Genomic DNA, 27,305 nt, shown 5'->3' on the forward strand with positions numbered 1-27,305 from the left:
TGGGAACCAGGCTGGGGGTAAGGACAAAATTAACTGGGTGAAGGGGCTATGGCACCAAGGAGCTTGCCTGCTTATGTAAATGCACTCAGTTTAAAACAATAAAACCAAAACAAAACCAAGGGGAAAAAAAAGCTTGGGGTTAAGAACTGTAACAAGCAGTAAGCAGATAAATTTGGAAAATTTGGTGAGGGAGAAGCCCTGATTTGAAGCATTTGCTTATTTCCATGGTGTAAATACTCCCATCATGGCCAATTTTAAGCTATTAATAGTTTAACAGTTGGCCAAATCCTGGAACATTCAATAATCAGCTCTCTCAAGTCCATACAAGACATCTCCTGAGGATCACCAACCCTAGTTCTCTGCCATCAATGTATTTCCCAGTCTTATCTTCCCTATTCTTGAAATAAAAATTACAAATTAAAAAAAATAGGCTGGGCGCAGTGGCTCACGCCTGTAATCCCAGGACTTTGGGAGGCCGAGGCGGGTGGATCACGAGGTCAGGAGATCGAGAGCATCCTGGCTAACATGGTGAAACCCCGTCTCTACTAAAAATAGAGAAACAAAATTAGCCAGGCATGGTGGTGGACACCTGTAGTCCCAGCTACTCAAGAGGCTGAGGCAGGAGAATGGCGTGAACCCAGGAGGTGGAACTTGCAGTGAGCCGAGATGGCGCCACTGCACTACAGCCTGGGCGACAGAGCAAGACTACATCTCAAAATAATAATAAAAAATAAATAAAGATAGGTTTGAATTGCAGACAAATAGTTGAACACTGTGATTCAAATCCAAAGACTTCTCTGCAATTTGGGTGTATGAGTGCCTTCAGTAAGTGCACACTTAGAACAGAACACCATAAAACAGGGGTTCTCAAAGTGTTACACGGGAACTCCTGTGTGTCTCCCAAATCTTCCACCTAGGCGATAAAGACTATTTTTATAATAATTATAATAATCTGTAATTCTAAGAGATTATTTGTCTTTTTGCTCTTATTCTCCAATGAATGTACAGTGGAGTTTTCCAGAGGCTACATGACATATGAACAGTGTGATATTGCCACAGATTAATTGTAGGAGCAGATTTAAGATTCTACCTGTCTCCTATGAAGCCTCACATTAAAGAAATTTGCAGAAATACAACATAATGATATTCTTCTCAATATTTTGTTTAGTATGATATAATAATTTTTATAAGTATGCTATTTATGTTAACATACAATGGGTTTATTATTATTGTTTTAAAATAAATAAACATTTCAAAAATGCTTCAGTTTTAATTGCCCTTTGGTAAATATTGATAGATTTAACCCACATAGACCAAGACTCTTAGCGGTCCTTAGTAATTTTTAAGAGTGCAATGGGGTTAGTTCTAACCAAAAAGTTTGAGAACTTGCCTGCCCATATGCATGTCTAATTAATATATTGATTAGGGAGAAGGTTTAGACCCCACTGTCCACAATTTGCTTCACCTCCACTGTAGCGGGCATCCAACGGCAGGATGACTATATAAGCGTTGTACTAGTCCATTCTCACACTGCTAATGAAGACATACCTGAGACTGGGTAATTTATAAAGAAAAAGTGGTCTAATGGACTCACAGTTCCACATGGCTGGGGAGGCCTCACAATCATGGTGGAAGGCGAAGGAGGAGCAAAGGCACATCTTACATGGAGGCAGGCAAGAGAGCATGTGCAGGGGAACTGGCCTTTATAAAACCATCAGATCTCATGAGACTTATTCACCATCACAAGAACAGCACGGGAAAAACCCACCCCTATGATTCAATTACCTCCCACGTGTCCCTCCCACGTGGGGATTACAGGAGTACAATTCAAGATGAGATTTGGGTGGGACACAACCAAATCATTTCAAGTGTCTTCCTCTCTCGTCATGCTATAGAAACCAGCACCACCGCTGGCCCCAAACAGGCATGTGAATGCCTGCTGAAGGAATGAATCTGGGCAGGGACAGGATGAAGCCACATCAGAGGGAGACATAAAACCTAAGGATCAGTCATTCACAATTCCAGGCCCCACAAACAGTAGCAGCTCATCTGGAAGGGCAACTCTCAGTGGGTACCAATAAGAGGCCTGGCTGTATGCTGATGTCCAGATTGTCATCACTGGGGACACAGTGATGTAGGCTACCTTTGCATGGGTATATATAGCCAGGTGCATATTAATAACCAGTATTGAACTGCTATACAAACAATTACAATTACCAGTTATAAATACATGAACGGTTATCTGATAGTCGCCTGTCTACAAAATTGGAAGTTGGGTCCAGGTCTGTAGATAATAAATTGTTAGTAGTAAATTTATTAGGGTCACATTTGCACTACAGTTATCTACAGTACTCACTTAATTATTTAAACTGATTTTTATGCCTTAATTTATTAATATTATAATCCTTATCTCTATAAAAGAAAATGCACATAACTTGAAAAATTATTTGTGAAGGACAGGCAGATTTTTCCAAGGTTACAACTGCCCAGAAGGCATAGGGTTTTACTTTACTTACTGAAATGGAGATGGGGTATGCTAGAAAACACACCTCCCCTGGTTCTTATATTTCCACATGGAGGGACCTCCAGGCCTCTTGGGCCAGTACGTCCCATGCCACACTGAGGAGTAGTGGGTAAGTCACCTAACTTGTGGGCGACATCAGTGTGGTTTCTGGTTCTGGTTTCTCAATGGAATGGAGCTGATGTACTAATAGAAAAATCTTGAGGTATTCCTGACAGGTTCTCTTTTTTTCCTTTGCTGTGATGGGTCAGCACGAAGTAGGGATCTGGGTAACCATGGCTACTTGGCACAGCAGCCGAGATTCTAATTTTCCTTCGTTTGACCTGCCCCAAGTTCTAGAGTGGGGTAGTGGTGGGAGCATAGGGAAGCAGAGAGAATGTACGAACATTCAGTTGCATAGCAACATGTTCACCAAAACAGACACTGTGATGTCCTGCGAGGCTCCTATGTTCAATCCTCATCATGGTTCCTACCTTAAAGTAAGAACGCAGGAATGTCTATGAACCTCTTAGAATCTCAAGGGGGTTGTGGGGCATGAGAGTGGAGTCCGGTGAGCAAATGATTGAAGAAGCAGCTCATGGAGAGGTAAGACCATAGGCCATGACTCAACCCCTCAAGTTATAAACCCACCTCTACTTCCACCTATCTCTAGGAGACCCTCAGCATGTTGCCGGCTGAGACTACCCTTTATTTTACCATCAGTTAAATGCAGGAAATTATATCCATGTTGCAGCATTATTCTCAGGATGAAAAGACAATGAAAGCTCAACTTGGCAAAGTGCAGGACATTAAGAAGACATTCAGGGCACTTTGCTCTTTTCTTATACTCATTACTGTTTGTAATTACAAAGTAATTATTTTATTATCTATCTCTCCTACCCGACTGTGAACTCTATGAGAGTAGAGACTACTGGCTGTTTTTTTTTCACTCTGTCTACTCAGAGGCTACCCACCATACCTGTCACATAATAAATGCTCAGTAAATAAATGAATGAGTCAATGAGTTAATATTTAGCATTATGCAAACTACCTTGATAATTTTAAAGAGCTATTTTTATATAACCTTTACTATTGACAACCGTGTATATGTTTACACGAGAAATACTTCTAGAATTAAAATGAGAACTTGATTTCTAAACACAGATAACTGTACATTATGCCTGGTTACCATCCTTCTGCGAACCATTAGCCTTTGTCTCCTCCACCTTAGGGGATGGAGAAGTATCATTATGAATACAGGAGATAATCCTTTGCTTTGGTGTTAAATCAGCCCAAACAGCATGGACACTCTTAGTCTGTGATTAGACTCAAAAAGATCAAAGCCAAAAGTAATAGGGTGCACAGCTCCAGTAAACGATATTTTTAACAAATGAGAGGGGAATGGCAGTTTCAGGGGGAATCTTTGTGAAGCATGTGCATCAGGAGAATAGAAGGTCCTGTTGCAAAAGCTTCAAAGCAAGTTCTGATACCTCCATTATCTGCCATCAGCCAGCATGGGCCCTCCTTGGCCTGTCCATTTTCAGTCATTTGTGAACCACCCCACAGCAGGTCTTGTGTGGCCCTCTAGCTCTTGATCGTCTTTGATCTTTCATAAGCTTAGTAATCTAAGTCCTAAGATGTTTTTTTCCCTCAGATATTAGAATGTCGCTGGGCATTCCAGAATGTTCCAACTCACCAGGATTCTAAAATGGCCAGGATACGGATGAAGCGAAAGAGGCACTCACCCAGCCCCCAAATTTAAAGGGGTGCCAAAAAACTCAGTAATCAAGATAACATTTTAAAACAACATATTTTTGATTAATGCAAAAATAGTTCACAAGGTACAAAATATCAAAACGTGAAATAAAGACAAAATAGATGAGTGAGTGAGATCATATTGTGCAAGTGTAGGGTTAAATTTTGCCTTCATTTCAATTTTTGATATTTCAATCATCACAGCAAAGCTTTGAAAAACAGGATGCTCGGGTTGGGAGGGGACAATCAGAATCACTACAGCAAAAGGGTTCAACATACTAAAGGTTAGGAAGCTGACAATAAGCAACAAAACCCTTGAGAAATACTCATTTCCTTTAACCTCCTAACATCACCACGAGCGATTTACAGTAAAAAAGGATGTAGAAATGGGCTGGGTGCGGTGGCTCACACCTGTAATCCCAGCACTTTGGGAAGCCGAGGCGGGCGGATCACCTGAGGTCAGGAGTTCGAAACCAGCCTGGCCAACATGGCGAAACCCCATCTCTACCAAAAATACAAAAATTAGCTGGGCTTGGTGGCCTGTGCCTGTAATCCCAGCTACTTGGGAGGCTGAGGCAGGAGAATCACTTGAACCCGGGAGGCAGAAGTTGTAGTGAGCCGAGACTGTGCCATTGCACTCCAGCCTGGGCAACAAGAGCGAAACTCCACCTCAAAAAAAAAAAAAAGAAGAAGAAGAAGAAGAAGAAAAGAAAAGAAAGAAAGAAAGGATGTAGAAATGTAAAGAATCATTTACTCTGACATTTATCACAGAGTTATTTAGAGCAAAGAAAAACCTGGAAGCAACCTGAGTGCTCGGTTACAGGGGAATGGCTGACTCAATGCAGGCATGGCCACATGATGGCATATTATGCAGCTATCAATGACTCAATTTGAAGAATGCTCAATGACATGGGAAAATGCTCATGAGTGCCTCTCAGAATAGGGAATTTGGAAAAAAAAAAAAAAAGAAAAGAAAATGCTCATGAAGTTATGCTAGGTTAAAAAGGGATGGTACTGGGTATACATAAAAGGACAATTTTAATTTTGTTTAAAATGTTATAAAAACTAAAATATTTTATTTTATTTTTTAAAAAAACTTGTTTTAACTATACTTCCTCTTGCTAAGATTAAGAGGATGATGATGTCTAATTACTATAGACTCTAAAACTGTTACCATTACATTCAGAGAGAAGAAGGCTACAACAAATCACCAAACAGTCCACTTTGAGAACAGGACAATTTTACCTAAGATTTTCTTTCTTCTACTGGTGTGACAAGGCCATTGCAATGAATACTGAGCAGGAAGAATGATAACTTTTCCAATTATTATTGACCAAAATTCACAACTGCGGGTGAAATATAAGTACAACTATCCTGTTTCTTTTCTGCATGCCTCTATATTTCTTTTTTTAAAAATCAGAAAAGAAAAAAAACAAAAAGTTGGCTGACTTTGTGGACTAGAACACAGATTGAAGAAAATATTAAAACATTGTATTTTCTAAATTTTCTCTTACATGGTTACATTACTGAAAAATTAAAAATGGAAATGGGAAATTTGATTCTGTAAGCACTCCCTTGATAACTCATTACTTTCAGGTAGGAATATACCTTGCCCATGCAGTAATGTTTACCTATCTCTGGGTGTCTTTTTTTTTTGAGACAGAGTCTTGCTCTGTCACCTGGCTGGAGTGCAGTGGCGCAATCTTGGCTCACTGCAACCTCCACCCTCCTGGGTTCAATCGATTCTCCTGCCTCACCCTCCCAAGTAGCTAGGATTAGAGGCATGTGCCACCATGCCCAGCTAATTTTTTTTTTTTTTTTTTTTTTTTGTATTTTTAGTAGAGATGGGGTTTCACTGTGTTGGCCAGGATGGTCTCGATCTCCTGACCTCGTGATCCACCCATGTCGGCCTCCCAAAGTGCTGGGATTACAGGCATGAGCCATTGGTGACATTTTAATCAGATGTATGTGTTCACCAATAGGATAATGTGTTTTCACAATGCTGGCTAAACAGAAAATCCTTTTTTCACTGTCACAGTGTATCAATTATATTAAAAAATCTTTACAATAAATTAAACAGGAAATTTCTAACACGATGCTGGCTAGGGCATGGAACAATGGGAACTGCTGTTCCTGACAATAAGGAACATTTTTATCTCCTCTTGACAAGTTCCTCTTCCCCCGGAGGTTGACCCAACTCCTGAATCTTCCTTCAAACTCTACTTTCTCATTCCTGATACTCAGGGACTTTGTTCCCTGTGCCAGAGACTAGGTGACCTGACTACCAAACCCATTTCCTCGCTCTCCTGAGAACACAAATGAATTACATTCTCTAGCCTTCTTTGCACTTATTACAGTCATGAGACTTAAAGTGCCAGCCAATTACATGTAGGTGTAAGTGATGGCTGCTCAGTCATGGCCCTTATTAATCTACCACATGCAACTTTCAGCCTCTTCCCCATCTGCCTGCTGAATGAAGAATCGGAGACAGAAGAAGCCTGAGTCCCTGAGTGACCAACTGCATGGAAGGCCATGCGATGTCTTGGACTTCCAGGAAATTGGGAACACCTTCTTAGAACTTCATATTGGCAAGAAATCAGATTGTATTAGTTAAGTTGCTGAGATTTCAGTTATCTGTGACAGCGGTTAGCATTCCCTAGTATACACTTCCCTCTTCTCCATTCTTTGCAAGTCTTAAGAGGTTAACAGAACTGAATTCCAATATTATCTTTTCTAATTAGGTGTCAACTATCACATGAATTATGCCAGCTGAAATACGCCATAACTTTGCAACTCTACATGCCTGGGCAGAAATTAGTCCATGCCTTGTTAATTCTGTAATTATGGAATTCCATAGATATAAATAAAAGTTTTTTTATCCCCGAAGTTGTACCATTCTTTACATTTGTCACCTTTTAATAATTCTAAGGCCACATGACTAAATTTTTTTTTTCATTTACAAAAATAGGATAGCCAGAGAAAAGGGAAGATTAAATAAAATGTAAAACAAATTTCTGTTTCTCCTTGTGGAACAAGAAATAAAGATCAAATTATTTTGCCTGATTTTTAATCTGTCATAACTTAATGTCAGTTTTATTTACTCTTTTAAAGTAAAGACATTAGCAGTTTAAGCGCCATATAACTGGACCTTTCTCCTTTGAAGAAAAGGTTGTCCGCACTACCTTTTCTCTGCTCCATGATTTCTTTTTCAGAGGTTAGAATTAACAAATGAATCCTGGCATGTCCTATACAAGGTATGGCTCGGAAACATTCTGTGTGTTTGTGAGGAGAAAGAATAATCATGAAGAAGTCATTTCTGATGATTATTTGGAAAATAATGAGAAAACCGGAGTGAAATGGAAAAGAAACCTCAAGTTTCAGAAAGCATGCAAATATCTCAAAAGGAAGATTTTCAAAGAATGGTTCAACCAGTCTTACCTGCACTATCCTACTTCCAATCTCTCTTCCTTCTTCAAAAGCAATAACCCATAAAATAAATGGGCAAAGCTTCTTTCTTTGGTTTTCTATTAAAAGTTTAATTTGCAACACACCCAAATGTGATTTCTATTCCACTCTCTGGAGAAAACTGATGAATCCTCTGTTGTGGAGGCAGTGCAGGTTGGTGGCTAAGGAGAGGCCATTCATTTCCCACAGTGACAAGAGGCCGACCACAATGGCAGCTGCAACCACGTTTGCTCCTGTTGCTATGAACATTTGGGACACTAAAATAAATGGATTGTACCGAAAGATTCCTTCACTCTCCCCACCACATCATCTTAATGGGGAATTCATACCACTTCGAGCTGCCTTTACTGCTGAAATGAAATGATGGTTTCTAAAATTACTTTAGCGCATACTGAGTTGTACCTACGTTTATTGGGTTATGGGATAACATTTGTTTTTAGTGAATGCCACCTTTTCAGAAGGCCCTGGACTCTCAAGTCAATGATTACTTTGTCAAATCGAGGGATGTGAATCTCTGTTTCAGCCTGAAATCCCTATCTCTTTCCTGGGACTGAAATACCATCATTTCTTAAACTTTCAAACATATTCTTATATCTAAAACCAAGACTGAAGCATATTACACATTCCAGAAGTGAGTAATTAATACACGTATTTTAAAAAAAAAAGGATTAAGGAATGAAGACGAGCAACTGTTGGGTAATGTAGTGTAGGCTTCAGTCCTAAGTACACACTCACGGGAGAAGAAAAGAGCCTACAGCCTATGACTTAGTTTCATGACTGTGCCCTGAAGCCATTCTCTATTATCCACTTCTAATGAAGTATTTATTGATCCCCTACTGTATGCAGACACTGGATATTCCCTCTTGCACTCCACTCTTCCAAAATCTATTTGATGCATTATATAGAATCCATTTTTCACTGTCTATCTCATTTTGGGGATACAGTCCATAATCAATTAAAATACCTCATGATAGGCTTCTTACTATTTATTTTATTACTTAGTATAATGCAACATGTTTTTATCATAATAATTCCTTATATTTGCAAAGAACCTAATTTTATAAAACACGTTCCTATCTATGATCATGATTTTTTTTTTTTTTGAGACGGAGTTTTGCTCTTGTCACCCAGCCTGAAGTGCAGTGGCACGATCTCAGCTCACTGTAAGCTCCGCCTCCTGGGTTCAAGCAATTCTCATGCCTCAGCCTCCTGAGTAGCTGGGATTACAGGCACCCACCACCACGCCGAACTAATTTTTTATATGTTTAGTAGAGACAGGATTTTGGCATGTTGGCCGGGCTGGTCTCGAACTCCTGATCTCAGGTGATCTGCCTGCCTCGGCCTCCCTGATCATGATTTATATCTTCCCAAAGTTATTGCTTCAACAGGGGAAATGTGAAAATACCTAGCATAGTGACTTACCTGTAACATATGCCCTTTGGAATACTAGCTGCCTCTTTTCTGACACTCCTGAGGCCACTAGCTAAAATAATAATGTTCCCATTGTGTAGACCCAAACACTCTCCACAGAAGTTAAGGGACATTTCAGAAACACACCTAGCAAGTGAGTAGTTCCACTGGATCCAGAACTTGTTCTCCCCACACCATGCCTACTCTCTTCCCTGCACTGGTCCCCAGCACCTGGGGTATCCCAGAGCCCTCCTGCAACACAGGAGAAGCTCCCATCTGAACAAGCCTGCTTACCTGTGATTCCCACACCAGGCAAGACCAGGTTGGTAATGCTGTCTCAGCTACTCACACATTTAGAATGCCTTCCCTAAAAACTTCAGAAGAGGAACTGACGAAAACTAATGGCTGTTCCTAAGCAGCCTGAACTGTCGCAGAAAGCGCGTGTGTCTCCTGCAGTTCTGCCCCAGCCAAGGAGGAGCCAGGGACATAGAGAGCAGCTTGAATGCAGGAGCTCCTGAATCAGCCTTGGTTCTAATCCTGCCTCCAGGACTCACCAGGTGTGACTGTCTTGGGTTGAATCCTGACCCCCCCTCTTGCTCTAGTTTCCAACTGAAACATGGGAATGATGTTGATACTTACCTCACTGGGTTAAGAGGATTTGATAAATTAAAGTGATTACACAGAATCTGGCATTTAAGAAGCACTCCATGTTTGTGAAAATAAAATAAGTAAAGAAAATAAGAAATGAGGCTGGGCACGGTGGCTCACACCTGTAATCCCAGCACTCTGGGAGGCCAAGGCAGGTGGATCACCTGAGGACGGGAGTTTGAGACCGGCCTGACCAACATGGAGAAACCCCGTCTCTACTAAAAATACAAAATTAGCCAGGCGTGGTGGCGCGTGCCTGTAATCCCAGCTACTTGGGAGGCTGAGGCAGGAGAATCACTTGAACCTGGGAGGCGGAGGTTGCAGTGAGCCGAGATCGTGCCATTGCACTCCAGCCTGGGCAACAAGAGCAAAACTTCGCCTCAAGAAAAGAAAAAAAGAAACGAACAATGTACCAAGGCAGGGGATCTCACTTGGCTTTCTTAGATTGAGTGAGTTGGAGCCCAAAGGAATTAATGATGAGATGCACTGATGCTGGGGCTTTGTCTACAGAGTCCACACACAAAGGTCCCTTTCAGGAGCAGGTCAGGCTGGCTGAGGTGGGAATGAAAGTAGGGGTACGGAGTTTGACCTGGGGAGCAGCTGCCAGGCTCTGCCAGGCTCTACCAGCTGCTCTGGGGCAGCCAGGTATGTCAGTGCCAGTCAGGTATGTCACTGGAGACACAGGGACTGTCCAACGCCCTGGAATTAGAGCGCTGGGTGCATTAACAGCTCACTGCAGATTTGCAACTACTAATATCAACTGATAAATACCTCATCTGCTTTCTTGTGAGAGAGAGAGAAACTTTGAGATGGAGTTGGAGAGAGGTAAAGGAAAAGAAGAAAGGGAAAGAGGGAAAGACCAGAAAAAAAAGAAAATGAACATGAAAACTAAAGAAAAAAAGAATGAACATGAAAACTGGTTCAAAAGAAATGTCTGTCACAGGCAGTGAGAGCTAAGAACCATTATCAGTGGAGATGCAAAACCAGATCTCTGAAGGCCATCTTTGCTCATCATTCATTATCTAACCCAACAGGCACGCCACTCCCTAAGATAAATTGGGCCAAGAGAGGCCATGCGCCAATCAAAGGAAAGAAGCACAGGTGCGTTGGGAACTCTCGAGGAAAGTTTGTGTTTGAGTAACAAATACTAATGAGGCTGTCAGGAGCTCTACAGTCTCTGTGGAGCCAGCCAGCTGGGTGCTTTAGCTTTCTTAAAAGTCTCATTAAGTTAAAAAAAAAAAAAAAAAAAAAGCAACCAAGACCCTTGGTGGGTGTTCACTTCCAGCACAGGTGTGGTGGAGAGGATTAGAATATGAATCAGTTATCTCAATAGGCTGTGCGTTAAGTATTTCACTTAGAAAAATAAATTCAGTAAAAACAATATACTGAATACAGGACAAGATATATGCATACAAAATGTATATAGACACACTTGTATCACAAAGCACGTGCCATATTACACTTTTTTTTTTTTTTTTTAGATGGAGTCTCACTCTGTCGCCCAGGCTGGAGTGCAGTGGCCGGATCTCAGCTCACTGCAAGCTCCGCCTCCCAGGTTCCCGCCATTCTCCTGCCTCAGCCTCCCGAGTAGCTGGGACTACAGGTGCCGCCACCACGCCAGGCTAGGTTTTTTTTTTTTTGTATTTTTTAGTAGAGATGGGGTTTCACCAGGTTAGCCAGGATGGTCTCAATCTCCTGACCTCGTGATCCGCCCGTCTCGGCCTCCCAAAGTGCTGGGATTACAGGCTTGAGCCACCGCGCCCGGCCCCATATTACACATTTTAACAGCAGGTTTTCTGCATTTGCTTATATGTTACCAACATATTACAAATAACACATGCATATGCAGAGACAAATCAGACTCAATCCAAATTTGCTGCCCTTTTAGGAGACTAGGGGTAGTTCCATAGAATAATAAGTGTTAGCAAGTAAGACATGTATTTCTTCTAACTTGTTTAAAAAATTTTTTTTCCATACGGGGAAGTGTTTTCCCCTACTAGTTGTGAAAATAACACATACTCACTATAGAAATTCGAAAAAAAAAATAAAAAGAAACGACGAAACAAAAACTATTATCTCACTGTTCAGAGATCACTTCTATTAACATTTTTGTGTACTTTCTTCTAAGTTTTTTTTAAATTTACCAATTTATTATGGACATGTTTTCATGTCAATAATCATAGATCTACCTAATTGTGTTTAATGGTTCTAGTGTATTTTACCCTAGGGATGAGCTCAAATTCATTTACCCAGTCAAGTATTATTGGATTTTTATTTGGTTTCCAATTTTTCACTGTTGTGAGCAAGAGATAATGTTTAAAACAGAACAAAAACAAGACTACATAGGATATGCATGCATCAAAGAAAAGTTAAACAGCAGATAAACATTAACCACTTTTATCTGTGATACAAATGAAATGAAGCAGTCATTTGATAGCGTCAAAACTGTAGTTTCCTTAAATTTCAGTAGCTCTCTTTCTAATAGCAAGGCCAAGCAGAAGGAAGATGTCAGGTAGAAAACAGTTTGCAGAATTTATAATCTGTCCTATCACCAAGCCCAGGATCCCTGTGGGTCTCAGCTAACTCCTTAACTGTGATTAGAGCAAGCCAGAGGTGCAGAAGCGGAGGGAAAAAATGCTAAGGATATCATTAGAAGCCTTAATTTCTGAATATGTCTTTGCTGCAAGGTCTCTTGGTAACCTTTTCTAGCAACTTCCAGTGAGAAAGTCTTTTCCTGATATGCTGGTAAAATGTCTCTTGCTGCAATTATTGTCAATTTTTCTTACTTCATCCCCAGAGCCCTTCTTTCAACAACTGCGTGGCAAGTGCCTGCTTCAGGCAGGTGAACAAGACAGACCTGGGCCCTGCACTCAAGGAGGCTGCAACCCAGCAGAGGAGTCATCCACTAATTCCACATAGTCCTTGAGCCTGTGATCAGTTTTGGGGGTGGAGAGTGAGTAAGATAGAAAATTGGTGGTGGAGGCTACGTGAGACAGTGTGGTTAGGAAGGGCCCTGGGAGAGGTGACATTTAAACTGAGACCTGAGGAATGATGGAAGCCATCTGTGCACAGTGAGGACAGAGAGCTGTCTACTCACGGAAACTTATGTTCAAAGGCGGGAGGGAGATCAGAGAGTCCCACCTGCCTGAATGAAGGTCCGTGTGGCTGGGCAGAAAAGGGCGGTGAGGGTGGGAGAGTAGCAGTCCTGAGCAAACTGGATGCTTGGTCACTCTTTTAGCAGGCTATTAGCATAGGGGCTTAGAAGTCATGGAGGAGAGTGTGGATTTATTTTAAATGCAACAGGGAACACTGTATTTAAGCAGGGACTTGAAATGTCAGTAAGGAGTACCACAAATTGCCCAAGTCAAAATACAGGAATCATTTTTGATGTATTTCTTATTCTTACTCCCACATCATCGACCTGTCAAATCTGCCTCCAAACTGTCTCTCAAACCCATCCACTCCTCCATTCTTTATCATTAATGGTTAGTGCAAAGCCCTAACATGTATTGATTAAAGCCTGGGCTCTGAAGCCAGAAGACCCAGGTTCAAAGCTTAGCTCTGTCACCTACCTACTGGGTAACCTCCAGTAACTTACTTAACTTCTCTAGGCATCCCTTTTCTCATCTGTCAGATGGAGATTATAGACAACCCTACCTTAGAGGATCGTAATGAATATGCAATAAACATATGTACAGTGTTTATACTAGTGTTGGACACTTAAGCTCTCAATAAATACTTTCATATTAATAGTTATAAACATTCACCTCTTGATGGTACTAATCTGATAGCTTCTTACCTGCTCTCCTTGCTTTTGCAATTGCCCCAACCATCAATTTATTATTATTATTATTATTATTATTATTATTTTTGGAGATAGAGTCTTGCTCTGTCACCCAGGCTGGAGTGCAGTGGCACAATCTTGGCTCACTACAATCTCTGCCTCCCCAGTTCAAGTGATTCTTGTGCTTTGGCCTCCTGAGTGGCTGAGATTACAGGCATGTGCCACGATGCCTGCCTGATTTTTGTATGTGTAGTAGAGATGCGGTTTTGCCATGTTGGCCAGGCTGGTCTTGAACTCCTGGCTTCAAGTGCTTCTCCCGCCTCAGCCTCCCAAAGTGCTGGGATTACAGGTGTGAGCCACTATGCCCAGCTCCATCAAGTCTTTTTGCCATCGTTTACTCTCCCTCAGTACCCAAAAACATCTGTAAAAAGTCAGATTTTTATCACCATCCTTCTCCCTTCTTAGGATCCTCCAGTGGCTTCTATTGCTCTTGGAATAAAATTCTTTTCTTGGTCTCAAAGACCCTTTGTGACCTAACTCAAACCAGCCTGTCTCTGGCAGCTTTTCCATTTTTGTCTTTCTACTTGATAACTCAAAATGCCACTATGATATTTCAATGTGTAAGTTTTTACTATGACTACAACAACTACTACTACTACTGTGGCTGTTGCTATGATTTTTCAACCCTGGGTGCAACCTGGTGGTCCTGTTCAATCTGAGGACACGTGTCTGTGTTCAGCTCTACAAAGACTCCAGCCGTTACGACCGCAAATGTTACCCCCTGCATTCTCCCTATTTTTCTCCTGGTTCTCCCGGCTCCTCAACTCCACATATCAACTTGTTTTTCAGAATGCTCATGTTTATTCCTGTATGCTTTTTCTGGGGGAATCTCTCAGCCTGACCTTCCTGCTCACTCTTCTTATTTGTTTATTCTTCTAGTCTACTTAGAATGGTGGTTTTTCTTTCTTTTTTTTTTTTTTTTCTTTTTTTTTTTTTTGAGATGGAGTCTTGCTCTGTCGCACAGGCTGAAGTACAGTGGTGTGATCTTGGCTCACTGCAACCTCTGCCTCCTGGGTTTAAACAATTCTCCTCTCTCAGCCTCCCAAGTAGCTGGGCTTACAGGCATGCGCCACCACACCTGGCTAGTTTTTGTATTTTTGGTAGAGACAGGGTTTCGCCACGTTGGCCAGGCTGGTCTAGAACTCTTGACCTCAGGTGGTCCACGTGCCTAGGCCTCCCAAAGTGCTGAGATCACAGGCATGCACCACATGCCCAGCCTGTTTTTGTTTTTGTTTTGTTTTGTTTTTGTTTTTGTTTTAACATTTACCTTTTTTCATTTACAACATCTCTAATCAGTTCTTTCTCAAATTCCTTCCACTTTGATAACCTGTGAATAGCATTATGGCAGGTACTGTCCCACTGTCCTGCATCAACAATATTTCCCTCATTCTCAACAACACAGGATATGCTCTGTTTAAAAACAAAACAAAAAAAATCCCTATTTCTCTTAACTCTATATTCTTCTCTAACTACCAGATGGACCCATGATCTGCCCCTTGGTAAAACCCCACTAAGAAGTCATCTCTACACCCCTCCCCATTCTTTCCTGAACTCATTCCAGCTGGGCTCATGCCCCCAGAATCCACCTAATTTTCCCTTATCACAGGCACCAATGTCCTCCACATCGCTGCCTCCAGTGATCAATGGACATACTCATTCCGGCCCATCTATCAGCAGAATTGCTCACATAGCATCATTTTCAGCTTTTTAATATGCTTTCTTCGGCTTGCTATGGTGGCAGCACTCTCTCTGAAGCCTCCTTCACCTTCACCGGCTGCTCCGCCTCAGTCTTTGTGCTGGTTCCTCCTCGCCTTCCCAGCCTTTGGAAACTACTCTTTCCCAGGCCTCAGTCCTGGGACTTCTCCTCTCCTCATTTACACTAACTCCCTAGATGAACTTGCCCCATCAAATAAGTTTGTATTTCCAGTCTGATTCTTTCCCTGAACCCCAGGCTTCTCACTAAATATCTCTACTTGGAGGTCCTCCAGCATCTTAAACATATGTCCCAACCCAAACTCTTGATTCTGCCTTCAATCACCTCCCCTTGATGTTCTCACTCTCCTTCTTTTCCCTCCAGCCTTCTTGATTCTTCTAGATGCTCAAGCCACAATGCTCAGAGTTGCCCTTGACTCCTCTCTTTCTCTCTCACTTCCCATCCTATATATCAACAAAATCTCTTGGCATCACCTAAAAGGAATTCCAGAAGTTGTCCACTTCTCACCACCTTGGAGAGGTAATGGTCCAAGTAACGTTATTTCATATCTGGGTTACTGTCTCCTAATAGGTCACCTAGTTTCCATTCCTTCAGCCCTATAGTCCAGGTTACTTTTTTGGAATGCTTGATCAAGTTATATCATTCCTTTGTTTGAAATCCCCCATAGGCTTCCCCTCTTGTTCAGCATAAAACCAGACCCCTTCAAAGCCATAAATGGTTTACCTTGCCCTGTCCTCTACTCTGATTTATTCTCCGGAACTCTCACCCTTGCTCACCCTCTTCCAACCACTGTTGTCTCCTGATTGTTCCTCGAAGAGTTGAGACATCCTCCTGACTCACGGCCTTGATACCTGCTGTTCCTTGTCTCTGAAATGGTCTCTCCCTTGACATCCACTTGGTTTATCCACTCTCTTAGTTTTTTAAGGCCTTTTTGGACCACCCTACGTATACTGGACGTCCCTACCCCAATTCCTACACCTCTTAAACCTCTGACCCTACCTTATTTCCTTCTACAATACATCACCTGACATGTAAATTTATTTGTTTCACTAGTTATATTTTTATCTCTCCCACCTAGGCTTTAAGCTCTGGGAAGACTGGGACTTTGCCTCACTTACTTTCGATTTCCTAATGCTTTAACTATGCCTAGCATACAGCAGGAACTCAATCCATAGGGGTGGAATTAACAAATGAATGAGTGAAGGGCCTGTGTTCTGATTTTTCAGATGCAACATTTTCTTATTTCTCTGAGGATATTAATTATACTTATTTAAAAATCCTGTTCCAATGTATCTGCTAACTATTTTCTCAGATGTAAGTTTTCCAGTTTATTGAGTCTGTAATTTTGGCATTTCTGCCTCATTTTGTCAGTAGTTTCCAAATGTTTAGTAATTTTGCGTGTGTGTATGAGAGAGTCGTTTTTGTAACTGGAATCCCTGATGGATGATTTTCTGGGTTTGTCAGGTGGCCCACTCTGGACAAGCTCACATGCCCCTCTACCATCTTCTCTCTGGGCTTCTGGGACTGAATCCTAATAAACACTTGGACATAGAGAAAAAGCTATCAGCAACGCAGAATGAAGAGGAGGTATGGGAGGTCCCAGAAGACAAAGAGGGGAGGGTGGAGGGTCAAGTGACAAAATACTGCCAATTCCTGGGCTCTGGAAGAGTAAGCCTGTCCATATTGTTGAAGAAGGAACAGCCTTATCAGTGAATTAGAAACATTCCATTAATGAAGGGAAAATTTCAGATGTGCTTATAGAATAAAAATATGTATATTTTCTTCCATAATAAGCTGTTGTATCTATAGAAAATTTCTATGAGAATATATTGGTCTTTCCTCAAAGGGTTGACTGTTGGCTGAAAAGCATTTTTCAGCCAACTATGCAAGCAGCTTAATTGTGCCCTCTTTTTTGTTGTTGTTGAGACCGAGTCTTGCTCTGTCGCCCAGGCTCGAGTGCAGTGGCGCGATCTCCGCTCACTGCAAGCTCCGCCGCCTCCCGGGTTCACATCATTCTCCTGCCTCAGCCTCCCTAGAAGCTGGGACTACAGGGGCCCACCACCACGCTCGGCTAATTTTTTTGTATTTTTAGTAGAGACGTGGTTTCACCGTGTTCGCCAGGATGGTCTCGATCTCCTGACCTCGTGATCCGCCCGCCTCGGCCTCCCAAAGTGCTGGGATTACAGGCGTGAGCCACCGCGCCCGGCCAATTGTGCCCTCTTGAAAATAAGAACTACACTTGAATATTCCAACCAAATCTGGAGAGGGGTTGGCACAAGATAAACAAGGTTGTCCCACAGGTAGACTAAGCAGGCAGTCACGTAACAGGTTGAGGCTCCTCAATCTCAAATCTCTATCCTTGCCAGACTCCCAAATTACACAAACTACTCCAGATTCACTCCTCTAGAAAGTGGTGGCCCGTGTCCCCCTCCCCTCCCTTCAGCTGCTCTGATTTCAGCTGGCTACGTTCCCTCAAAGGCCCATGCCCTCCTATCCCAAAATACTGTCATGCTGCTCCACAGAACTAAAAAGAAAGGGCAGCTGCCCTGTCTGGCACTCAGTGAAGCCTTCAAGAAAAACACTGCACTTTCCCAGAGCCTTTCCTCCTTCCAAATGCAAAGAGATACTTTACAGACTGCCTCCCCCAAGGACTGGTGGGAGAGGATGGGTCTGGGGACACAGACAATGATGTGGAAAGGGCAAGTCTGACTGATGGGGGCACATCAAGGAAACTGGACCAGGGAGACAGAAGCCTCATGCAAAAGAGGAGGTAACAGTCCGGGGAACTGGAAAAGTCCTGGGAGATGAATTTAATACACTCCACAATCCTTCCAAAGGCAGAAGATGGTGTACAGAAGATGGCAACCAGGTTTGCCACATTGAGCCAAATTCTGGATCCCGGGAGAGACTGAACTTGTCCCCTGGGGTAGCAGCGTGACTCTGTCCACAAGCTACAGTTGCTGGTAAGCCTTGCTCAATCTCCATTCCACTTGCTTGTTTGCCTCCATGTGTCCCCTGAAGTATTAAGGTTTGGTTGAAACTGATTAAGAAGCCCTAACGATCATCTGAAATGTCAAGTGCTCCTCCATTCTAATAATATGCATCTGGAATACTTCCCAGATGAGAGAAGACATGTTTCCCTTTGATTTAGAGTTGGAAGGATGACAGAGTGGAGGCCATAATGATGATGAAAAGAAAGCCATAAGCCAGGTGACAACTTCCCGTCACCCAGGGAAGCCAGTAATAGGGAATCAACAAATTATGTGTGATGTTGGCATAGGCAGCATAAACAACAGTGATACCACCTACAACAAATGCTGTTAAAACACAGCCACCTGCTATGCCAAGCCTGGGCTCTTAGAGGACCCTTGGCTTATCTTTGATAAAACACAAACCTCTAGGTACAGCATTCAAGGCTGTTACTCTGTGGAGATTAAGGAAACACACAGGTTGGCCTCAAAGTGCAACCATTTTTATTCCATTAAACAAAGAAAAAAAGAAATATACTACTATTGAATGGCATTATACCTGGTATAAAAACACCTTAGTCTTTCTTAGTTTGTGATCTTCTCATCAGGAGAGGTGTATTAGATTCCTGTGGCTGACACAAGTAAGTACCACAGACTGGGTGGCTGATACAACAGCAGTTTACAGTCTTACAGTTCTGGAGGCTGGATGTTCAAAATCAAGAAGGTAGCAGGGTAGGTTCCTTTTAAAGGCTGTAAGGGATCCTCTGTTCTAGGCCATTCTCCCAGCTTCTGGTAGCCCCATGCATGTCTTGGCTTACAGACGCATCACTCCAATCCCTCATCTTCATATTTCCAAGACGTGTCTTCACATTGTCTCACCTCTGTCCATAATTGTCTCTGTCTCCAAATTTCCCCTTTTTATAATATAGACACCTGTGTATTAGTCTGTTTTCATACTGCTATAAAGAACTGCCCAAGCCTGGGTAATTTATAGAAGAAAGAGGTTAATTGACTCACAGTTCAGCATGACTGGGGAGCCTCAGGAAACTTACAATAATGGTGGAAGGCAAAGGGGAAGCAAGGCACCTTCTTCACAAGGCAGCAGGAAGGAGAAGTACAGGGGGACAAACTCCTTATAAAACCATCAGATCTTTTGAGAACTCACTCACTATCGTGAAAACAGCATGGGGGGACTGCCCCCATGATCCAGTCACCTTCATCTGGTCTCTCTTTCGACACATGGGGATTAGGGGGATTTGGGTGGGGACACAAAGCCTAACCATATCACATCAGTCATAATGGATTAGCACCCACTCTAATGGTCTTAACATGATTACCTCTGTAAAGACCCAATGTCCAACTAATGTCACATTCTCAGGTTCTAGGAGTTAGGACTTCAACATAGCTATTCTTGAAGATGCCATTCAACTTATAACAAAGGAATTTTTCTTTTTGATGCAGCTGGGAAATGCAGTGTAGGGCATCCATTTCCAAATTGTGTTCTGCATAACTGTGTTTTGTAGGGGTATTTCAAAGGTTCTGAAAATACTGATTCAAATTTGATATGAAAATATATTTAAAAGTCATTACATACACTCAACTGTGGTACATGAACACCAGTGTACAGCTTGTGCTTCCAGAACAAGTTTGTTCTTCTAGACCAGGAATAAAACTCTTTATGCCACCTCCATGTATATATTCAAGTTTCTTCTTAGTAGGTTATGGTTTTAAATGATTGTAGCTTTATACAGGTCTTTGAATTCAAGCTCTGTGCTTGACTGCACAAGTGTGCTTGACTGCACAAGTATAGAAATGAGTGGGTCCCTGGAGCTTAATTTCAAGTGACCAGACACCTCTGCTCGGGAACAGCTCCCACCCTGTCCTATGGCTAACCAAGTATGGAATATCAATGGGACAGTATTGTAAACAAAGGATGACATTTCCTATAAGGTTTGGGTACCCTATCACTCAAACTTCCTCAGGTTGCAAGTGACAGAAGCCCAACTCAATCTAGTTTAAGTGAAAAGGGGATTTTCTTGCCTACCCCACAGAGTGTTTCTTTTTCCCTTTGTTCCCCACTGTATTAATTTCCCTGTGTAGTTTCCTCTATGTCTGTGTTTGGGGTACCATGAATTGGCTCAGGCCATGCACATTCCAACACTCTCTAGCCCGCCTCCCTGAACTACAGAAAATGGAAAGCTAAAAATTCCCTTCAGTTACCTTTCCCAAGGTGGCCTAGGTTCTGCACCTAGGAGTAAGGTGCAGGTGGCCAATGAGACAGCCATGGCGGGAGAGGAGATTGGCTCCTTTAGCAAACTGGAGGCAGAAGTACTTGGTTCTCTAGGAGAGCTCTGGAGGGAGTCCTAGCATTCTGTCCTTGGTGTCACAGATGCCACCCATCGCCTGGCTGTGTGAGGCGGCTGCTGTGCAGTTTCAACAATAGTCTTATGGACGGTTTCTCCTGGCTACTGTTATTTCTGGTTATGTAGTCTCTAAATCCAGTTTCAAGACTTCTTAGAGATTCTGTAGGCTACCAAAATCTCTCTTAAAAAGTCCTTTCTAGCTAAATTAGTTAGAGGGAATGCTGACGTCTGCTGTTAAAAAATATGATGGATAAAGCATAACTTCAAGGATCAGCAGAGACAATGATGACTCCCAGACGTGTTCCTTGAGCCCAGAACTCTCTCTGAGGCTGAAGACAGATAAAGGACTGTCTCTTAGACAACCACACCTAGACGTACCATGGGTCCCTAGATTTTCAATCTCCAAATCAAGCTTAGGACTTCCCCATTCAAGCCTGCTGATCCTTCTGTTTCCTTTATGAGGTGTTACCTAAACCATAATCTGAGGCTCATCCTAGACCCATCTCTCACTTTCACCTCCAAATTTCAATTAATGAAACTGCTACTTGCTAAACATTCCCTGAATATATTTTTTCCTCTTTAATCTTACTGCCCCACATTATAGTCCATTGCCAAAACAAACTGCCTCCTGTTCTCAGTCTCACCTCAGCCAATCCATTTTTCACTCTTCCTGCAGAGTAATCTTTCAAATAGCCAAATATAGCCATAACATAACTTTGCTTAAATGCATTAAACACACCCTTTTGCTTAAATGCATTAAATCCATCACCATTACTGTGGTTCTCAAACTGGATGAATGGTGTAAAACCAGGGGGCACATGCTGCAGAGACTGGCTAAAGCCTCATCAAATCTATTTTCCTCTTTCTCCTGAGAACATGACTAGACCACTTTCCAGCTCCCCTTTCAGTTATAGGGCTTGTTAAGTCAGACCTGATTTAAATACTGGATATGCAATTGTGTCAGCTAGTTCTTGCTACGTAACAAAACACCTTGGAACTTTATTATTTCTTATAAGTGTGCAGATTAGTGGTTATGCTGTTCTGGGATGAGCCCAGCTGAAATCTGCTGGGCTTTCTCATACATTGTCACTTCAGTAGGTTTGCTGGGAGCTGGCTGGTCTAGGAGGGACTCAGCAGGATGACTCACCTGGGCTCCACATGACGTCTCACCCTCCAGGCAGCTAGCTCAGCCTTGTTCTCATGGTAGACAGAGTTTCAAGAAAGAGCAGAAATATGCAAGGTATCTTGGTGTCTAGCCTCTAAACTGACCCACCCTTTTTACTGTGTTGTTTTAGCCAAAGAATTTGAAATATAGGACAGTTCAGATTCAAAGGGCAAGTAAATGCCTTTTGTTGAGAAAGACTGCAAAGTCACATTGCAAAGAAAGAAAGAATGACAGCCATTTTTGCAATCAAACTAGCACAGGTATTCACTAGCCAGGTGACTTTAAATAAGTTTCCTCTTTGGGCCTCAGTTTCCTCACCTGTAAAATAGGGAAAATCCCATGTGCCTCACAAAGTCACTGGGGGTATTAAATGAGATAATGGAGGTAAAATCCTTAGCAGAGTGTTTGGCATCTAGTAAGTACTCAGTAATCTTTCCCTACCTTTATTTTTCACATCACTCAGCAACGTGTACCACTGGGACTTCCAGGTTGTTGGTATAAGCTCAGGAAGTATTTGTTGAACAAATTAACCATGCACCTGTTGTAATGACCAGTTGAACTGATGTACTTTTAATGGATCATCATGTTTCTAGCTGTGTCACAAGAGTACACTTCTCACAGTTCATCACCAGCCCATTTGAAGTCATCCTGCCCAAGCTTGATGTAGAAGCCTCCTAAATTATGTCCTCCAGCTATTCAGACAGTCTGTCCTCTGTGCACATACAAGGGCATAAGAACACAGTTCATGCCTTCTAAATAAACCAACTTACTAGAGCAGTCTTTCCAAAAGAGAAGGTCCATAAAACTTGCCTTAGGGCAGTTTAAACTCCCATTTCCAATGGATAAAAAATTGCCAAGAGTTATCCTAAGAAATCTTGTGCTGATTGGTTTGTGTGATAGACTGATTGTATTAATGGCCCATATTTTATAGCTCTTTGTGATATCTTCTCACACTCACTCTGGGCTCGGTGATGTGACTTGCTTTGGTCAATGGGAGAGCAGCAAACTTGATACAAACAGAGGCTGGGAAAGTGATTTCTTTGTCTACTTTTTCTTTTTATGAACCCCTATCACCACTATTCCGGAGTTAGCCTGCTAAGGAGGGTGAGAGAGGTGAGTCATTGCAGTTGAGGATATCTAAGATCAGCCAGGCACCAGTGCACAATGTACGAGGGCCACCAGTCAAGATGAGCCAAGCCTGTCCATATAAGCAGAATTACCCAGGCAATCCATAGACTCACAGGAAGTATATAACTAGCTGTTGCTTAAAGCCACTGTTTGGGGATGGGTTTTTTAGGCAGCAGTCATGGATACAAATCTAAGCCATGATTCTCAGTATCAATTATATCATGAGCTCCTCTTTGTTTTGTACTTTTGGAGGAGAAAAATAAAAGAGGGATTAGACTCAGTAATCCAATACAAGAACATCCATTCTGAAAGCAAGTGTCTGGGCTACTAAGCTGGCCAAAGCAAATGACTTTGGTTCAACTCCCACAGGAATAAGTGAGTACTTAAAATAGCCAGGTCACCATCTCATTATTAAACTACTTTTAAGTGTGATTTATTCAGAGACAAGGAATGCAGGAACATGGGTTATTGGTTCAAGTTGGCACCAAGGAGTCTTACTGGCTGTACTCCCAGGTTCAACGTCAGATTTAAATGATGACACTTAGCAACACCGTGCCTCAATTTACCTGGCTACTCTTGTGAGACTGTTTGAGTTTAATATGAATGTATATAAGGATTCCTGTTCTAAGTGTAAGTTTTTTTAAGATTATAATTATATGGCATACATTTGGCTCTCTATTTTCTGACTAATGGATGGGAGCTACAACCTTAAAAAGACACCAAATAATGGAAAAGGAAAAAGTCTGATATTGAATTCCATTGTGGTGGAAAAAAAATATTGGCAATGAAATTACTTTTCTAATTTTGTCTCATTCAGACTAACATTGGTTTACATTTCCTGAGCGCATGCCACCAGGGAAGAAATGCTTTGTCCATGGATAATCTATGGGTACATAATTGAAAATTGACTATTGCCTAGATTCTATGAGGCTGCTCTTCCGGTAAGTTACTGCAGCCATCACTTCCTCATTTTCTTGTTCAGAACAACTCTACGCTTTCCTCGTTTTCCCTTCATCTATCCCACTCCTATGTCTCATGAAGTTCAAACAACTCTTACCCTAGCCTTCTTTTGTGTGTGTCTCTATGTCCCCAGCATCGAGCTAGAAAAGCCTGAGATCCTGGGTCCTCTGTGGACACCAATAGGCAAAGGATTAAAGGATCCTCTGTTCCCAAGGGACCAGCTGGAATTGTTATATTCCCTAAATTAAATGTAAATTTCTGAAAAAATAATTTGCATAGATCTTCTGCAACATCTCAGGGGAGCTATTTCCAATTACCTCATGGGGTAATGCTTAACACACACAACTAAAGTACAAATATAAGCAATAAAGCATGAGACAAGACTTCTCTTTCTCCCTCTCCCTTACACACACACACACACACACTCACACTCCTCTCTCTCCATCCCCAGATCTAAGTTTATGTCACGTTCAAAGAGAATGTCTTTGAACTGTTATCTAAATGGGGTCCTGGTACAGTGTTTCTTTAAGACAAATATTAAAATTCAATATTATCTGTTTACTCCCATGTTTATAGTCAGTTGCCCCCAATGAAATCCAAGATCCTTGAGGGCAAGGATTACTCCTTTCATTTTCACTGGTGTTTCCCCCACAGGCTGGCAACACCCCTGGCATATAACAGATGCTCACTGGAAAAAGGAGAAAGTAAGTGAATGAATAATGAAGGTGTGTCTGGAAAATCAATTATGATCAATTGTAGGACTTCAAATAAAAGTATTCCAAAATCAAAAGAGTTCCATAAATAATTGAAAAGTTAGCCTCGGACCTAAAGTAGGGTTTCTCAATCTCGACGCTACTAACATTTGAAGTTGGATAATTCTTTGCTGTGAGCAGCTCTCCTGTGCACCGTAGAAAGTTTAGCAACATCCTTGGCCTCTACCCACTGGATGCTAGGAGCACACTTGCCCCCTGCCAGTCACGACAACTGAAAATATCTCCAGACATTGCCAAATGTCACCTGGTGTGGGAGGGAAGCAAAATTGCTCTGCTTCCTTCTCATCTGGGAGCCACTCATCTAAAGGGTGATGGTGGGATTGGGCATTATTTTGGAAGCCAAGTATTTGCCAGCATCACAATAGACATCATGAAGAAAATGAGATATTTGAGGTAGGGGGGCTGTAATATATTTCATATTCTATTTAAATACTTTTGTAAACCACATTCTTCGAACCTGAACCTTTCTAGGAGTCTGAGAAGGTAGTGTGTAGCTTTAAGAATGTATTGACATATTAAAATTGTCAAAATGTTTTTAGTTATATGAGGTATTCTGTATCTGAAGCCAGGTTTTAATGTTCTTCTTTCTCAAAATTATATACCCCCTTTCTATGTATTTAATAACCCTCAGGAAGCAAATACTCCAAGTCACCATCTACAAGTAGGAAATCAATTACTCTTTCTTTGCGATGGGCTGGATGGAACCATGTAAAAAAGGCTATTTTATTAAAGCTTAATACCTAGTTTTCAAAATAGAGATAATAATACCCAATCTCCTGTCCCTCTCATGGCTGAGAAGAAGAGAAAATGCTGGCAAAAGTACTTAGTAAACAGTAAAGTGATCTGCAAATATCAGCTAGGTCCTTCTCTGAGATTCTGCAGCCCCCATGTACGCTGTCGTCAGTATTTATCATGGAGCACTTCAACGTCCAGTTATCCATCTAATCCTGAACCCCTCTGGTGGGGGAGTGGAGGTAGGGGTAAAGTTCTGTCCCTCTCTGTCCCTCTCTGTCCCTAGAACTTAGAGCAGTGCCAAGCTGTGTACTGAGACCCAAGCATGAAGTCCACGCATGCAGCAGGCAGAGTAAATTAATTATTGCCTCCATCTGCAGCAGTGTCTGCCAGCATCTACTCCTCCTTCTTGTGGTAATAATACCAGTCTGCACTGCTCACAGTCATGGCGAGACCATCCATCAACAAGCCTACCTGCCCACAGTCAAAGACAGAAGGGTCCAGTGACCCATGACAGATCATTCAGACTCTTCCAAGAATTTGAATCTTGATCAAAGTGACACAGAGAAAGAAAATGGTTAGAGCCAAGTTGTCCCAACCACAGCACCCTGAAACAACTGCTTTTAAGTTTTTGACACCTAAATCTCTATAGCTACCCTCTCTCCTATCTTTTCTGAGATGTAATTCTTTATCGATATTTTCCTATGAGCTACCCCATGTGTTTCTATTAAGTGTTTCCCTGTTAATGTTTATCAGAGCTGGTCTCTGTTGCTGACAATCAGAGAATCCTAACTGAATCCTCACCCCAACCTTCCTTCCATGATTTTGTTAGTATGTCATATCCTGCTCGCTGTAACAGGAACCATCACTTATTAGACAAGCATAAATTCGATTTTATTATCATTTTAAATATTATTAAATTAATGACTCAGTATCAAAAAACGTAACATAAAAGCTCTATGATGTACAAAGTATTCAGTTGGTACAAAAGTAATTGAAGTTTTGCACCAATAAATTCCCGAATTGTCCTCTGACACGATACAGATCCATGGAAGTTGTACCAATTTGATAGACACTATTCTATTCAAGCATCACTCACCCCAAGTAAGAGGTGCCCCTTTCCTTCAGAATACAATGAATGGAAATCCATCTTTTTTTGGAGTCTCGTCTCCAACTCTACCTGTGTCTTAGCACACCAAACACTGAAAGCAACTTTGCACTCTCTGAACATTTTGCTTTATGGATTTTACAAACGTGACAGAGGTCTCAGGAGGGTCTAACTTTGTCTGTCAACTTAAAAAAACCCTAGACACAAGCTTAACAGAAAAACAGTATTACAATTTTATGTCTTATCCTCCATTTCTTCTAAACAGGAAGGGTGAGTACAGAAATTCTGTAACTGATGGGATTGCATCTAAGCCTGGCAATGCCTGTGGCTTAAAGTTGATTTATCTAAAACACACACACACACACACACACACACACACACACACACACCTTTTAATGACCAAAACTATTGTAGCAGAATGGAAAGAGGGCTTGTGAGAGTTATGTAAAAAACTACAAGCTTTGGACTTGCTGATTTGATAGTTCTGCAACTAAGAATGGAAACTAAGCACTGCTTTTGCAAACTCACAGGGAAAGGATGCGTAATGGAGCACATGGATTATTTGAGGGGATGCGCTAAGACTCCTTTGAATAATCAGCTGATCATTGTAGCTTTTTAGTGAAGGGAACTAAATTCTTCAGCATCCATTTAAGTGTTTCTTTCTCCAATGACTTTTACAAGGTGGAAGCTGATGGGATGAGTAGACTTCAAGACATCCCGGGGTAATTTTCTTAGGAAGAAAGCTTTGCCTGTTTTCCCTGGGAAATGTCA

General features: G+C 41.8%; 1 protein-coding gene and 1 long non-coding RNA gene across 4 annotated transcripts in view; both read right to left on the bottom strand.

The window, feature by feature from the left end:
* Positions 1-11,031, bottom strand: part of LOC112425122 (uncharacterized) — a 34,179-nt gene extending 23,148 nt beyond the window's left edge. Inside the window, exon 1 of the long non-coding RNA XR_003016135.2 lies at positions 2,517-11,031. This is a non-coding gene — a long non-coding RNA (uncharacterized lncRNA). The remainder of the gene's footprint in view (positions 1-2,516) is intronic.
* LOC105473204 (kazrin, periplakin interacting protein) overlaps positions 1-27,305 on the bottom strand; it is a 1,227,585-nt gene that overhangs the window by 913,821 nt on the left and 286,459 nt on the right. The window lies entirely within an intron of this gene.

Source organism: Macaca nemestrina, chromosome 1 (genome assembly GCF_043159975.1).
Source record: "Macaca nemestrina isolate mMacNem1 chromosome 1, mMacNem.hap1, whole genome shotgun sequence".
Taxonomy (NCBI): domain Eukaryota; kingdom Metazoa; phylum Chordata; class Mammalia; order Primates; family Cercopithecidae; genus Macaca; species Macaca nemestrina.